A 16,465-nucleotide genomic window follows, 5' to 3' on the forward strand; every position below is an offset into this window, starting at 1 on the left:
AGGGTAACTTCATAAAGCATCTCAGTGGGACCCGACTGGAGAGTATGCTTCATGCAAATATCATGCCTAAAAAATTATTCCCTGCTGCCCACTACCAGCAGCCCTTCCAGATGTCCATCAGTCTTTCCTACCCTTTTTAAAACTGCAGTTAGAAACTGCTGTAAAGTATACTTTGTTTGGAAAGCAAACGTACAGAAAGGACTTCAGCTAGCCTACAGCGCCCGAGCATCCCTCATGCCTCTACGTCAGGTCACTAAAATGCTGCCCATATGACGATCACCACCACCATACTGCAAATACAAGTGTGTCATTTTTCTCACATCTCAGATTTCACCACAACTGTCAAGCACCACGTTGGCAAACAATTATATAGCAAAACAAAGCAGGAGAACAAACTGAGCGCATCTCAAGGGATAAGTGGTGGTTTAGGCAGGCACCAAACGATTGCATTTCAATGAAGACTACCCAAGAGTTTTACATCTAAAAGCAAATTCACTCAAAGGCAGTTAAATTTGCACTGTCACAGTTAAAGAGGGCTGGGTAACCAGGAACCGCTAAATGCCAAAAAACAGACTTGCATGTCAAAACTTTGAACAAAGTCTCCTCATTTTTAAAAACTGTGATCTGCGCACAGGCATGGCAAAAGTCAGCTCTGTCCTTCACTGCGCAGTAACCCAGACACAGCCCTGCTACCACTGCAACCACACATGAAGACCTGGATCTCAAAGTCTAGCCTCAGTGTGGCAGATCCTTGCTTGCCGGACTATCTGGAACAAATCTTGCCCTGCTCAAAAGCCAGGAAATCTGCAAAAGAAAAATACAGGCTAGAACAAACTGTGTCCTGACCTTTCTCCAGGGCTGTGTTCATGGCATTAGCTCTGTGCACCCAGGAGGATCAGGAGTCTCCCACACCATTGGCTGGAAAAGCACCATAATGCCTCAGTTAAACCCAGAGACCCGCAGGATGGGCCTGGAGGAATCCTCACATCGGACCAGAGTGGAGGCAGCCAGAAGTTGCTCAAGGCTAGACCAGAAAATGCAACAAGTGATGGACACCAGCGTCAGCTGCAGTGAAAACTTGCACTTGCCTCTCTCTCCCTCGGTACCACTTCCAAAGGCAGGGAGTTTGCAGCCTCCCTAGATAACTTGTTCTAGCACTTGGCTATCCATTTGAGGAGAAGCAACAGCCAAAACAAGCACCAAATTATTTATTAAAACAGCTAGACAGCACCAAAGACACGATCATCATGATGTGCTGCAGAACTTGGCACAAGGTGTTTGCAGTACTTAGAGTTTTACAGGGTTTCAAAAGTAACAGGACAGACTTGGAGAAGAATATCCACCCAGGACTCCTAAACGCACAGGCACACATACTGGCTCTGGGAGTCAGTGAATTTGTTTTTTCTGGAAACTGGGAGTGTATTCAGAAGAACAATGTAGCCATATAACCCCTACCATTCCTTGCCTTTCTAAGCAACAGGCCAAGAGACAGAGGCAACTTGACAACCTCGATGCAGAAGTGAGGAATGTCACCAGCAGCATAACACTTCCAGCTAAAACTAACCATCAGATCCCCACTTAAGATGATGATGTTCAAACCATCATCCTGGGAAAGGCAGCTGAGAGTGGAGGGTTTCTTCCACTGTTCCTGATCTGCTGGGCTCTGGCACATTTCCCAGTGGCAGAATTGGGCTGTTTAGCTTCAGTCAAACTTTTTGCAGAATGAATCCCCTACGATTGCTGGAAACAGGCTGTTGATTTAGATGTACCTTTAGTCCAACCCAGTATGGCTGTTTTCACAGCATCTCAGCCAGCAAATTACAATACATGCCCATGTACTTCAAGTGCAGTGCAACAATACCAATAAAAGTTAAATGATAGGAGAAATTTTCGTCAAAACCAGAAGTGGATACCTCCTCCAAGCACTAAACATCTAAAGTGAAATCCTCCTTGCCGTCTCAAAGCTCAGAAGAAAACATTGACCCGTGGATGCCCCAAGATAACTTGCTCATTTCATAACAAGCTGCTGTAAAAGGAAACCAAGCTGAACTGTTCATATGCTTAAGGCCACTTAAAGTAGAGACTTACTTGCCTAATGTATAAGGGTCCTTCCAGCGTTCTGAGGGCACGAGACAGAAAGCAAAAGAAATGTTATCCAGGGAGAAGGCTGTGATAAGATAGGCATTCCTGTGAAACAACTACCAGCACCAGGGAAAAAATGAACACAAACTTTCCCTAAAGAAGTTTTTCAGAATTATAAAACCTACATATCCAGAAAGTCAGATTAAAGGACAGTTACACTCCCCTGACTCTAATGCTGTATTCGGTTTTTAACTGCTGCAGCTTTTCCAGAACTCAAGCAACACAAGGAGAAAACGCTTTTCAGGATTGTTCATCTGGTTCAGTTGAGTTTTCGGTTAACCAGGGGATCGAGCAGACTATGGATATTGATTTGCCACCGATGGAGCTGGCACAGCCCCCACATCTACAAGATAGCACTTCCAGACTTGGGGGAGGTAGGAGCAGCACAGGACTGACTGCTGCAACAACACTGAGACACCTGGAAAGACACGCAGCCCTCATCAGGCAACACCTTCTGACCTACACGGAAACAGGGAATTTGGAAGTCCATTGACAACGGGTCAGTCTGCAAGGCCTTTCTAAGGACCAGGGAAAACTGAGCAGCTAAAACAACAGCATGCCGACAGACACAGATGGTTTTCGAAAGTAAGATGATAAAATGTCCTAAGAACACATAAGCCCTCCTGGGGAAAAAGGAGTCCTTTTCGACACTTAATTTCTCCCCATCTTCCCAGGAAGCTAAGTAGGAAATAAAAGAGTTCCCTTGCTGCATAAATTCTTCTATCAAGTTAAATTAGATTAGTTCCCCCGGGAAAGATTACTGCTCCAGACAGTTAATGGGTGCTGTTCTCTGGATCCTCATGGTGCTTTTCCCCAGATGACTGAAGTGCTACTTAAAGTTTCATCCCCTCTTCCTTCACAAAGATGCATCTCCGCTCTCTGCGGCCATACTGTTCAGCAGAGCAGAAGAGAAGCAAAATACATCCACTCTGAATGAATACAAAAGTCCTAGTGCTATTTGCCCTTTCTTCTGTTTCCAAACGTTCAAAAGAAAATTGAAACTCAAAAACTTCCTCCCTATTTTGTTAATGGAACTGTAACAAACCCGCTGTGCAATTCTCTGCAAGAGGCTATAAAAAGCAGAACAAAGCAAACTGCAGGGGTTAACCTGCAGGGCAGCTACTTAAGTAGAAGCAGCAGACAACAAATCATTTATATGCACGTGGAGCCAAGTCTCATTTGTCAGAGGAACAAGTATCAAAGGCTTTGAACATATTCATCCACTCCCTAATGTCTGCCTTAGAAGTCTTGTTTGCAGCGTTACCACTAACTATAACAAAGATGCTTCTATAAAAGGAGGGTTATAGTGTCAGGACAAGAATTCTGGGGGGAAAAAAGCTCCCTGCGCCTCCAAAAGGTAGTTTTTCCATGTAAAAAGCCAGTTCAAGACCCACAATGGTTAAATGCCCAAGAAACCAATGTACTGGAGAAACAGCTAGAGGAATCCCCCAGCCCTTTTCAACAAACCGCTTATGCCGAGTCCTGAAGACCACAGAGAGATCAAATACCAAACTTAACCCCGCACCAGGGCTGGTCATTGAAGTAACTAACCTTTTGGCTGGACCTTGAGTAACAATTCCTATGTTCACCTAAGCACGCCATCCATGAGATAACTTTCCTGCAGACACAAAACACCTTCCCACAAGCAGACATATCCCATATAAAATATTCCAAGAGAACAGAACAGACACAAAGTACATTCTTCCACTGTTCACTTACTTCTGTGGCAGCTGACACAAGGAAAAACAGCAGCAATTTGGGTAACCAAACCTCAGTCATCCAGCTTCTTATCTAGCCTGTGGTCTTGTGAATACACACAAGTATCCACTACTTGAACAACTCCCAACTATTTAGTTACCCATGGCAGCAAATGCAACATTGTTCTTCACTTAGATTACCAACCCTTAAGCTCCTACAAGTGTCTCAAGTTACTTTTTCAAATCAGCAGTGAGATTTTTTGCAAACTAATGCAACATTTCCTCTCTGCTCCCCCTCCTTTCCCTTCCTCCAAGTGTTCAATGAAATTGCTTCTTTTGCCTCCTTTGCAAATCACACTGCAAATGCTGAACTTTTGCCAACTAGACAAGGAAAGCCTTGACTAAAAATAAGCAAAATTTCAGAAAAGAAGCCCCTTTCTAATAAAGTGTTGTGATTAATGCAAATAGACATAAAAAGACAACAAAGTCAACCTAGAGAAAAGTTTAAGAATTATCAAGCTCAACAAATAGCTATCCCCAACTACAATAACTTGCCCCGTCTTGAGAAACAAAAACAAAAGGAGGAAGAGGTAGGACTGAGGGGGCAGGGGTAAAATCAAGCTCCAACTGGTTTTTCCGCTTCCCCCTCCCCTTCAACTAGCAGATTTGTGACTGCCAAGCAAATAGCAAAAACTCCCCTTTACCAAGTCACATTTGCTCCCTGAAAATACAGTTTTCGTAAGAGCAATGACCCTCCCAGCCCTTTATCAGTCCCTGTTCCTCCAACCAGCCAGGCGCTAGCTTTTTCCTTGTTCCAAAATTCAGTTTGTCTATCCTTCTTCTCAAAGCGCTAAGTCAAGCATCACTTTACACAATCCGGGGATTATTCCGTGCTATCACGTAGTGCCCACATTTCCTATGAACCAAACTGCTCATTACCCATACGAGAGGAAGTGATGATAAACTGCTCCCCGCACAGCCAGTAGAGAAGGCACAACTGCACTACAGGAAATTCACTGCAGTACTTCAGGCACATAAGAAAAGAGCGTGTGCTTTCACCACCCGAGTCACCGGCAGTCTCTGGAACTGATTCAGCACTGTTTCCCCCGACACGGGGGCACCTGCGGCAGCCCGGCTAGCACAGGGAAGCAGCTCTTACCTTTGCTGTTCCCCTTTTCATTATGTCTCTGCCCTTAAATCGAGGTCTCGTGTGCCAGAACGTCATTTAATTAAAGTACAAGGAGATGGCTAGCACTGGAAGCACATACTCTACTAACTGGCCCTGCTTGGAGCTCAGAAGCAGAGGGAACGTCCTCTCGCACAGTGCACTAAACTCCAGTAAACACACAGGAATTAAGTGGAAACAGCTCCTCCCCAACTCCTACTCCTCTAATGTGTTAGCCACACTGCCCAGACGATCCTGGATGAACCAGGCTTTCAAGAAAGATTGCTTCCCCTAATTAACTTCTTTCATTCCTTAGGGAGCCTTGACATCATGAGGTATCCCACTGCACTAACTTCTTTGCTCGGCAGTGTTCAAAAGCCAAAACCTACATCTGACAAACAGGATGAAAAAAACTCCACCTCCAACTCATTTAACTTCTACTTATTAGTCACTACCAGCCCAGCCTTTAAAATACAAGGTCTGGAGGATGGACCACGTGCTGTCACAAAGACTCACAAAAATCTTACCTGCCGCAGTTTCTAAGTCTTTCTAACTCTTTCTAATGCACTTTATAAAGTGAGTTAAGGACTGTGCTTTCCTACAGTCAAAAGGGCCATGTCAGACAGGCCAAACACAATGAAGCACTACTGTGAAAAGAGAGCCATTAGCGATGGACCCTTGCAAAAAACCAAATTCTTAGAGCAAGTTGAAGGCTCAAGCTCAGTATGGCAGGCCGATCTCTTTGCGTTCACTGAAACAATTCCCCCAGCACCATTCATTTACGCACTTCTCAGACCTCCCCTGAGCGACCGCAAGCAGCAAAATATTTCACTTCGATTCCAGTGGTCGTTTAAGGAGCATTGCCTGGTTGTCTGGGAATATAGCTCCAGTTACTAAGAAAGTAGCCTGTAACCCACCTTATCTTTTCTCCTTTTCAAATTAAGGCCATAATTGAAATCAGGGTACAAGTGGACTTGCTGATAGTATAACAAGGGGCAATTACTGAGAGCACGTTTGGCATCTTGGTAACTGCAATCAACTCAAAGAATCCACTTACACTGCCAAACAGCTTCAGAGAGCACAGATGAGATTTTTTCAGCTGAGCACTGATGCCTTAAAGCAATAAATATATTGAGTAACTCGAGCAAAAAGATGAATCAGGCAGCACAGCAGAAGCATCACTCCACTGCTTCTGATAGCAATCAGAGGCAGGGCAGAGCAATAATTATGCAGGGAGGAATAAGCTGCTACAGGCTGTGCCTGCTGTAAGTACAGAAACCTTAAGAAAACAACAGCAGATTTGTTCTCATTGCAATACCAACATAAAAGCTGCTTCCTCCTGCTGCGACTTGGGATCGCGGGTATAGGCACACTATAGGGGAACCCATTAAAGGCCATCAGAGGCGGCATATAGCAGCACCGTAACAAAGCAGCAAGCCGCAGCAGCCTGCACACTAGCTAGCGACGAGGATGTGATTCGCTGGCTGCTGAAGGCAGCCAAGAGCCTCCTTGCTGGGTGGCCGTGACTCAGGCTGCGCTGGGTGTGCGGCAGAGCCTTCGCAGGCAGGGCCAAATGCAGGGAATGCCAGATACTCACCCCCGTGCCATGAACCAGCTCCTCCGCAGGCCCTCAGAGTTACACCGCTCTTCTGCCCTTCTGCAAATGCCAGCAAACCATATTTTTTTTCCTCTGAGGTGCCTCACACACTGAAGTACCTAGGACCTTACCTAGAGTCAAGCTCCAACTCGCAGCCTCATCATGTTTGATGACGAGGACATGACGCACATGCATGACACGCACAGCCGCATCCGTGCCAGGGTAGGGGACTGAGGGCAGTCCAACACTGACAAAACTACAGTTTCTCCTGCTCTAATGTTGGCATCGGCGATTAACTGGAAAAAAAACACTTGCACTGAAAAGAAACGAAGACATGCTCAATGCTGTGGCCTCGCTGAGTACTTGCGCTTTTATCCATTCATCAAAACTGCATGAACACAACAGTGCAGAGAGACAAAGCTTGCTTTCCAGCAGATGCTGCAATGAAGTTTCTGAAAGAACTCAATTTCCAGAAAAATTTGGTCATTTCCTAAATGACCTTACCTCATAGCCTGAAACCAGCTCTACAAACAAAGGCAATGTTTCCTTTGCCCTTTCCTCTTTCCAAGATCTCCTTCAAACCCGCTTGTTGTGTCTGCAGGCTTGGAGCTGCTCTCGGCGACTGCTGAAGCTTGCCTGAAGCCTCAGCGGCTGCTTCCTGCGCAGGAGCATGCAAAACCACAGAAATGCCGCTGCCGTCGGGGAGGAAGGGAGAACATCAAGCCAGGCCCCCCTGCTAAACCCTCTCGGTGTGTGTCAGGTGACACTGGGTGGTTTTAAACAATTCATCTGCTGCTAACTAATACAACAAGCAAAGTACAGTACTTTGTAAGGGAAGAGAAAGGTTATGTCTACATTAGCAAGTAGCACGGTCTCGCAGGAGCAGAGCTGCAGAGCGAAACTCTTGTGCTGAGGACCCAACAGCCACACACACTGAACCAGAACTAGCGGGGCCCTGTAGACCATGTCTCTGCTCGTGGCTGGAGACACCAATCTGCTACTCAGCTCCACCTACAGGAACCAAGTTTATATGCCCCAAGACCGCCCTACCACGTGAACCAAAGCACACCAAGCAGTGCCAGTCTCCAGCGCGTCCCGAAAAGCATGCTCCTGACCCAAACTGAAACTGATGCAGACATACCCAATGATGAAAGCTCAAGAGAAGCCGTGAAGAAATCTGTACCCTGGACTAGGAGCTGGCTACAGCCTTCCCAGCCATCAAAATCTTTCAGTCAACTGAGCAGTTGTGTGTTTTCAACCTTCAGAGAGTGCTGTCAGCAAATTTAAGTACAAATGTTACCTTCTGCATTGGTATTTTCATGCTACATCTGCATGGAAAAAACTATTCATCGCGCTGCCAAAATGCTACAAGAGCAGCCTCTGCCACGGTATCTGTCAACCAACACCCATAAGCCAAGCAAAAGGGCAAGCTAACAAGCAGTCTCTGGAGCCTCCCAACTTTTCATCCTGCCGTGGGACAGTGGGGAGGAGGAGAGTGCTGCACTGTCCCAGGCTACAGATGGGTCGTAAGAGCTTCCCACTACCTTGGACAAGGAGTTGCCCTCCTCTAGGCAGAAGGTAGGAAGCACCCAAAGCCAGAGGAGCCCCACATGCTGTGAGCCGTGGGGAGAGCCTACCAAGAAGGTGGGCCACTTCAGCAACTACAAAAAACAACTCTTACTGGTTGATAGTGAATAATCTTTTTCTCCTCCCCCCTTTTCTTTAATATTTAGCACAGCCAGTAAGCTTGGGACAATTCATGATCAGAAAAGCAAGGAAAGAAGAAAAACCTGAGCAGAGAAGTAAACACAGATGATCCTGCACAGGGCCAGACTCCACTGCTGGAAGGCTACGCATCTTTAGTGGTATCTTCATCCTTCTTCTGTCATCAAATATTACTCTTGCACATATTTCACCCTCTCAGACAAATACAGACACTCTCCCACTCCCCAGCAAAAGAACAGCAGTGAATACTGCAGCAAACATACCTGTTCAGAGCATAGGCTTCCCTTAAGGCACTGACAGGGACCCTGAACACAATCCCCATTGGCATACAGCAACTGTCAAACCCTGTAAGTATCAGAAAGGATATTAATTAGTGACATTAATTAAAAAGAACAGTTGGTGAAGGGAAAGGAAGCCAAGTCAGCATCATGAGAGACCAAAGGCTGTTGGATCTTTGCACTAAACAGACTCCTGCCCAGTCCTTGCGTCACAGCTGAGGTACCAAGCACAAGGACAATAAGGGACTTATCCAAAGTCGCAGCAGGAAGCCAAGGCAAAAGCCAGGCTTACAAGTCCCAGACCAGTGCTGTTTGCTCAGCAATGCTTCCTCAATAGCCAGTACACCGATGTTAACATCTAAGTAGGGTGGAGGCTGATAAGTTGGATACCAGGAGTCATCTGCTAAACTGCACTACTCTTCTCTCTGAGATGTTACTGAATATCTGCTGCACTACAGCACTTCTGTAGTTTTCTGTAGTGTATAGAGCAGATGAATCCCATCTGATGTCAGAGCTGCGCTGCTTCCAGTTTGTTTTTTTTTTAATTTAGCACTGATCAAAATGGTTTTCTATTTCTTACTACTTGCTTTATATAGTTCCTTGCACATTAGTCATACAAAATAAATCTAGCAGCATTGAGTAAAAGCTGTGACAGAAGTCTACTCTGCTGCCTGCAGAAAGACTTCTCCAAGTGGTCACAAAATGTGAAAGAAGAGGTATTGAAAAAAAAGATGTTTTACTGGAAACATTTACAAACAGCCATAAGCAGACATTCTTCTGACCACCCAACCAAAGCCAAGGTTACTAGGTATGGTAACAGAAATCAAACACGTTTAATATGGTTTTACTTTTCCAGTTTTGTCCCCCCAGCTCAGGGACCACCATGAACACGGTGGCTGAATAATTGTCTTCAAGTACATTTTAACTGAGAGAGGATTTGAAAGTTAAGGGAAAGCAGGGGAACAGGCACAGCAAAGCTGCACAGGAACAGCGAGACAGACAGCTTCTCAGAGGAACACTTCAGTCGAAGTACCAAAATGGGAAGGGGAATGTACTGGGTCTTTAACAGCAAGCTCAGCCCAAGGACTTGTCACATACCTCCTGCCAATTGGACCTCCCTATAAACTGCAAGAAGATTTATTCACACAGCACATCACTTTACCCTGGACTGAGAAAAGAGACTCTTGTTTTCCCTAGTTTTTGTGGACGACTCACAGACATCAGCCATTAGCAACCCGTATTTAAGAACCAAGAAAAATCATAGTCCAATTCAATCCCCCACTTTCTCCCTTCTCCTTCCCCGTTTACGGAAGGGCTGATGACATTTGTAAGGATGAAAACAATGCTGAAGACCACACGACTATAGCACAGACATTGGACACAAGCCTTATGCACTAACTTTCTATCGCTATTTATAATTGCCCTCCCTTTTGCTTTACACTCACACCAGAAAGTGAAAGTTATTTACTCATGCTATGTACCACCAGCACTTTTTTTTTTTTTTTTTTTGGCAGTCATTAGCTGAACACCATTCTTCTACAGTGGAACATAAAATCTCTACAAAGACAGAAACAACAGGACAGAAATCCAATCCGGCCAATAGCTTTCAGTGGCAGGTTATTTATAAAGCACAGAAAGGCAATTCTCCCCTAACAGGGAAACTTATGTCTTAGTTGCACGTGGCTTACATTTGAAAGGGGAAGTCCTGCAGAGCTAACACAGCATCTTTCTGAAAGCATGAATTTCAGGTCAAGTTATGAGGTAATATGCTAGGAATTGATAACTTCTAAACAAAGGCCATACCATCTTCTGTGACAGTATCAACCTTCTCCTGCAGCAGGGCTCAGCCTCTGAATGGTATCATATACAGGCCTGCATCTACTTGCCTGGGCTCCTGTTGGAAGGACCATTTCTCCCTACCTCCTTCTCTTGCTCTCTGCTACTAACTTTCATGACGTGATTGCTACTATTAAACAACATTCCCGAAACATTACAGGCAAAGTTCAAACCCATCTCCTACCGGTACTGCTGAGCAAGGCAAACAGAGATGCTTGCAGCTTCCCTATAAGTGCTGCTGACTGCTGGATTTAATGAAACCCATATGCAGCTGCCCAGCCTCCCTTCCCAAAGCAGACACGGCTCTCAGACAAAGCATTTGTCCTGCAACGGCCAGATCCACTGGAAACACACAGCTCAGCGCCAAGGGGTCGGCCCTCATCCTCGCTATTCCTGAACTCCCTTCGTCGCCAAGGCCGCCCAGTTCCCATCAGTACCACTGCCCCCGGGGCTGCTCTCCTCCAGAAATGTGATAATACTCCAAGCAATGAAGCACAAGCACTGGAGGACATGCTCATGTCAGCAAAGCCTCTCAGCTGCTTTCTGCAGCAGCAGTCACGCTACTCCAACAACATACACTTTCCCTGCTGTCACTGCCCCAGTGACTCCCATCTGTCCTCAACCTTGATGCCCAGATGCGTCTCTTCCTGGCAAGACCAAACTAGTGCAACTCCTAGCAGACATGATATCACTTTATTTCATCTAATATTGCAAATAAAGATTTGCCACAGAGCTGAAAAAAGTTACCAGGCATAGCGGCAGAGCATCGAGAGATAGCGAGTGACCTGCAACGAGAAAAGGAAGCAAGCAGCATCAGATAAGTACCGGAGGGTGCAAGCAAACCAGGAGGCAGAGAAACAGCGAGGCTCCTCGGCACGGCAGGAGCCACAGAGGGGCAGCCCCTCGTGCAAGAAGCAGTAAAACAGAAAGGAGAGCCCAGCCAGGAGAGCAGGCAAGCGACCGCGAGGGGACCCAGCTGCTGCCAGCTATCTGCCCATCGCTAAAGACCGACAGGGCAGCTTGGCTAATGCTCCTGGCCAGAGCAGATCCGGCCACCACAGGAGAACCGACTTTTTTGCATGTGGTAGCACTTGCTGTCAGCTTTGAAACGTTATATAGGTTTTGAGAGGTTCATGCTAGTTTTCTTTAGGAACCTTCCTCCCCCTTCTGTGGCCTTCCAGTGATCTTCTTGCAATACCAACTATTTCAAGCACAAGCAACAGCTCTGGCCTCTCATAACCAACAGAATGGCTTAGTTTCTGTGGAGTTCTTCTGATTCTTATCAACAGAAACAATATACAATTCCCTTTGATACAAGCACATATGACCAACTCTTCAGATATGATTAGCATGCTGAGAGCTACCAAAAATATGCATGCTCTCCAACCACCAGCACCTCGAGAAGTCATCGTCAAGGAAATCAGGCACTAGCAGTAAGCACCTACCATGCTGGCTTGATAGCCTGAGACAGCTCAGAAAAACATTTATAACAAGTCAGGCAGGAAAATAAACCTACCCCTAGCCTCACTGCCAGAGGAGAAGACGACAGCATGATTTCTTGCATTTCCTTCCAGAGTGGCCCTGACATATCAGGCCTTGGCCTGCAGCTCATTTAAGCAGAGAAATATTCTGCTTGATACATTCAGAAGGAATGTTTTATTTAAAAGCAGTGCTCAGAGTTCCCCCCCAAGGGATACCTCCCCTGGGTTAATTGGGAAGCTGAATGTTTTCAGCTGTTCCTCTGTGCATATATAAAGCTGTCTGTCAACAACACACCTCAAAGTGCTCTACTGACATCAAAGCCTCTCTGAAACGTTAACGAGCATTGCAGCCATTACCCCCCTTTTACAGGGAGGGAAACTGAGGTAGAAGTAGCATAAGCAAGTCAACAATAAAATCACTGTCCTACTTCCCAGTCGCAGGCACTACCCACGCGCCACATCGTTGCCTTTCAACAAGCAGTGCCTCCTATTTGTGCTGTCACTGATATTTCTCTATCCCACAGAAATTCAGACTCTCCAAACCAGCAGTTTCCATCATCCAGTAACCAAAGCCTCGGCGAACTGCTTCGAGGTATTGCAAAACATGCTTTCCTTCCCACAGCTCCCGTACAGCTCGGAAAAGCCGAGCTTTCCTTGTACCTAGCAAAAAGCCGTAGTCCTCACGGAAGCACAAGGGCCCAATATTCTGCATTTCTCCTCTCACCTCCGGGGTGCAATCCACCCATCAGCTGAACTGACCTGAAACTCTCTCTTGCTGCCAAGACAGACGGTTCTGCCTTTTCCCTCCTCCCCCTGCTACATGTTCCAGCCAACTCCTCTGCATTTGTGGTAGCTACCACGGTTCTTTCGATCCAATTGGCAACTAGCCCAGAAAAAGGAAAATAAAGGGGAAGGAGACAGATTTTTGGCAGGAGCATGGTTTGAAATCAGCTAAAGCTGATGGGAAGCACAACCTCAGGAAGATGGCACTGGGGCACAGCTGAGAACCAAGATGAGGCTTTTAAGCTACAATGCAGCACTAGGAAGAGATAAATCCATCACAGCTTTGTCTCTGTACAAGTTTAAGTGTCTTCAAACCACTTTAACGGCTCTGGTCACTGCTGAACGTGCCCAGCCGCTTGCTTTTCAGAAGACCAATCCAAAACAGTTACCCGAGGTCTCCAAAGGGGGCTGATGTGCCCTAACAGCCATGCGCAGAAGCCATCTCTTCTTGGTTTCCCTCTGGCTTATAAAAGAATAGTAGGAAAACAAAGTTTCTCTGTGAGGTTTTGTGGGGTTTTGGTAAGTGTGTTTTGCCTAAGCTAAAGGGTGTTCTCAAATAGTTTTCAGGAGGTAAAGGGCAAGCACAAGCGTAAGCAAAGGATATAGCAGACAGCAGCATGCTGAAGATAAGTGAGCAAAGCCCTCTGCAGCACCAAAGTTCAAACCCATCTGGACATTTCCAAGGCTGTCACAGAAGCCCATCGAAGGGAGTTTCCAATTCGCTGCCGAGAAACCCTGGGAAAAGCAAGGAAAAGCAGGAGGACAGGCCTAAACCCTGAGCCAATCTTTCACACTGTGCCGCGACCTCTTTCAACACCCACAGGAAGCATAGGCGCAGCTCGAGAGCGCGGCCAAAAGCATCCGGCGAGGGCCAGCCCAATGCCGGCACTGAGGTGGCCCGAACTGCCACCCCAGCTGCCTTGTCCCCCATCCTCTGCTCGCACGCAAGCGCGGGGATGGAGGGGTCACCGTGCCCCTATGCACTCACCGCCAGGACCTCACGCAACGCTGCCGACGTGGTCCTCTGATCAGCACGCCTCCGGAGGAGAAACAAGGGAGACCTGCGCTCAGCTCTGAATTTTAGGGACTTGGGCCGATTGCAAGAATGAGCTTTTACAACCAAGCAAGTGACCTCACCTCAAAAAACAGCAAGAGCATGATCACCCTGAAGATGTAAAAGCCACATCGTTGTGCTAAGTGGAGAAAGCAGACCTAGAAATGAAAAACACACCCAGAGATACCATCTAAACATGACCACTGCTCTTAGCAACAGTTCGATGTACCTCCCCCCACCACACCTCTAGCTTTCAGAGGCAAAGGAGGCAGAGCTGATCCTCTCTTGCTTCTTGTGTTTACATAGCATTAGTCACACAGTCTCCTGACTGAGCGGCTTTGAGGTCCCCAGGCCAGCTGCAGCTCGGAAACTACTGCGCTCTCCACCAAAACCGCCTGCTCTGTCGACCCTCTCAACACGAACAGAGGAGCACAGTTAAGACCTGTACATTCGGGCCTCCTTTAAACAGCCTTCACAGAAATACTCAATGCTGTTCCTCCACTTAATATAGATTTTTTTCTTTCTTTTCCTTGAAAAAGCACCAGGCTACTCGAACTGAATTTATGTGGCATCAAAATCAATAAACCACCAAGGCCTCTCTAACAAACCTGTTCTCAGTCTTTCTGATTCCTGATAATTATTTCCATGTAACAGCACACTCACACCCCAGAAATATCCCAAAGCATCCAGAGGGGAAAAAAACAAGTTTATTTCAAAGCTCAAGCTTTCACCTCTACAGAAATTGTTCTTAATTTAGTGTGAAAAAGCAAACAATTAACACAGGCTGATTTTTACACAGCAGTTTTCAAAGTCAGCTGCGAGCAGCTGAAACCGCAGAACTCGCGCTAGGCAGAATACAAGCGCCAGCAGTTGTACTTGTGACACCGGTGCTGGGAACCCTCCGATTACCTGTGCGTAACCTCCCGGCAGCAGAGACTCTGGGTTGCCCAGCCCTATGCGTCAGCCGTGGCTTTTCCCCGCTGACTTTGCGGGATGAGAAGGAATCGCGGTGCACCTCCGCTTTGTGGCGGGCATCCCCGCCACTTCCAGCAGGGACGCAGCCTCCCACACACATACCCTTTTGCTAGGTTCTCCATGAAAGGAGAATGGAAACAAAATAAACAGAATTAAGGGAGCCATCCCAAGGCGGCACTAAATCCATGCTCTGTCAGTTAAAGTAGGATAATGCCTAACCCAACCTTTTCCACTCAAAGCCTGAAGTTTCCAGAGATGGATTAGCAGCGCTGTCCAATCCACAATTTAAAAGACTAGAGACAAGTTTCCCATCTGGATGACCGGATCACCCCATCCGGCCTCTCAGACATCTCTGTCCATGACACTCCAGGGTAGGAGATCCCTGTAAAATCCTTGGAGATGACTCATAAAACCATTTCCTTGGAGACAGAGAGGGCTGACAACAGCTCACTGCTGCCAAGAAGGGGCAGAGATCCATCATCTCCCTCTTACTCCCTCTCCCCTTCACCATGTCCCCATCCCAACCACAGGCTCCTTCAGTCTCCAGCACTTGGTTTCCTCCACAAGCCAATTTAACTCCAAGTGGCAGAGAATTAAGACTGCAAAATAAGTATTTTTATCTCTCAGAGTTCTCTGCCACTTCACTGAATTAAATGAGCTCAGTGACAGGTTTAACGAGCAGCAGAGCTGGCCATGGTACGGAGCAGCACCCAGTCTGAGAGGCTGATAAGGAGCAGCAAGACAGCTCCTGTTCAGCAGCTGCAGGTGGTTTTATTGATTTTGCTGTGCATAAAACTACAGCCTAAAGCTCCCTGATCCAGAAGGGAGCAGAAGAGCTCTGCAAGGTTCCCTCCAACCTATGCTGGAGGAAAAAAAACTTGTTGCAGTAAATCTGAAGACAACTTCGCCTCAGATGCTCAAGAAAAACATTCGAACATTTAAGAGGTTTTTCCATGCTGCCACTGGCCTCCTCGCACACTGTCCTGCTTCCACCATAGGCAATCCCAGCTTCAGGAGAGGGGCTCCTCAAAGAAAGGGACATTTCTTACTGACCCCTGCAAGCTGCACCCTGAAGCACAAGACTGCATTTTGACAACTGTTTCAATCCAGAGCCTTGAACATTTAAAGCATGTTGAGGGCAAGGCTGTGCAAAAGCTTCCCATGCTCTCCCTGGTCTGCAAAAAGTTGAACTAGATAAGGGGATTCACAGACAATGCCCCAAAGCAACACAACTGCATAGCCAAGTCCCCCCCTCCTCTCAACACGCACTCCGTGCAATTTTTCCACGGACACTGGATTAAAGCACCCCCTTTTAAAAGGCAGCTAATCGCACGTTAAACACACCAGCTAGAGGCAAGTACAGCCCATTCAGTGGTTAAGATGTTCCAAAATTTACTGGTTGTCACAGCTTCATGTTATATCCCCTGCACTTTCCGCTTCCAATTCGACTTCCAAATCCCCCCGCATCTTTTGCTTGCAGCACAAGGAAGACGCCAAGCAGCCTCCAGTCAGACCCTGCGGCTCGCGAGCAGCCGTTGAGTCACCTCTCGGACTCCTCAAGGTCAACCAGATGCAGCACCGTAAGGTCTCCAGCCTCAAGAACAAGAAAGGGCCCGGAGGAGCTGACTCTCCCATACTGCCCCATGAATTAAAGACACAAGAACCTGGATTCAGCATTTCAACGGCCCTGGGAGTAGCGCGATGGGCGTTATTCAGCAGTAGCTTAGGTAGC

General features: G+C 46.9%; 1 protein-coding gene across 7 annotated transcripts in view; it reads right to left on the minus strand.

The window, feature by feature from the left end:
• LOC112987945 (USP6 N-terminal-like protein) overlaps positions 1-16,465 on the minus strand; it is a 101,385-nt gene that overhangs the window by 79,141 nt on the left and 5,779 nt on the right. For 3 of the 7 annotated variants that reach the window (XM_064513197.1, XM_064513190.1, XM_064513191.1), the window contains exon 2: positions 8,590-8,671. The exons of 2 other annotated variants lie outside the window; for them this stretch is intronic. The gene's annotated coding sequence lies outside the window, so the exon portion shown is untranslated. Of the gene's footprint in view, positions 1-4,998; positions 5,101-7,105; positions 7,282-8,589; positions 8,672-16,465 lie in introns of those variants that run through there. 2 more of the 7 variants (XM_026108072.2, XM_064513196.1) reach the window with 2 other exon arrangements.

This window comes from Dromaius novaehollandiae, chromosome 5 (genome assembly GCF_036370855.1).
Source record: "Dromaius novaehollandiae isolate bDroNov1 chromosome 5, bDroNov1.hap1, whole genome shotgun sequence".
Taxonomy (NCBI): Eukaryota; Metazoa; Chordata; class Aves; order Casuariiformes; family Dromaiidae; genus Dromaius; species Dromaius novaehollandiae.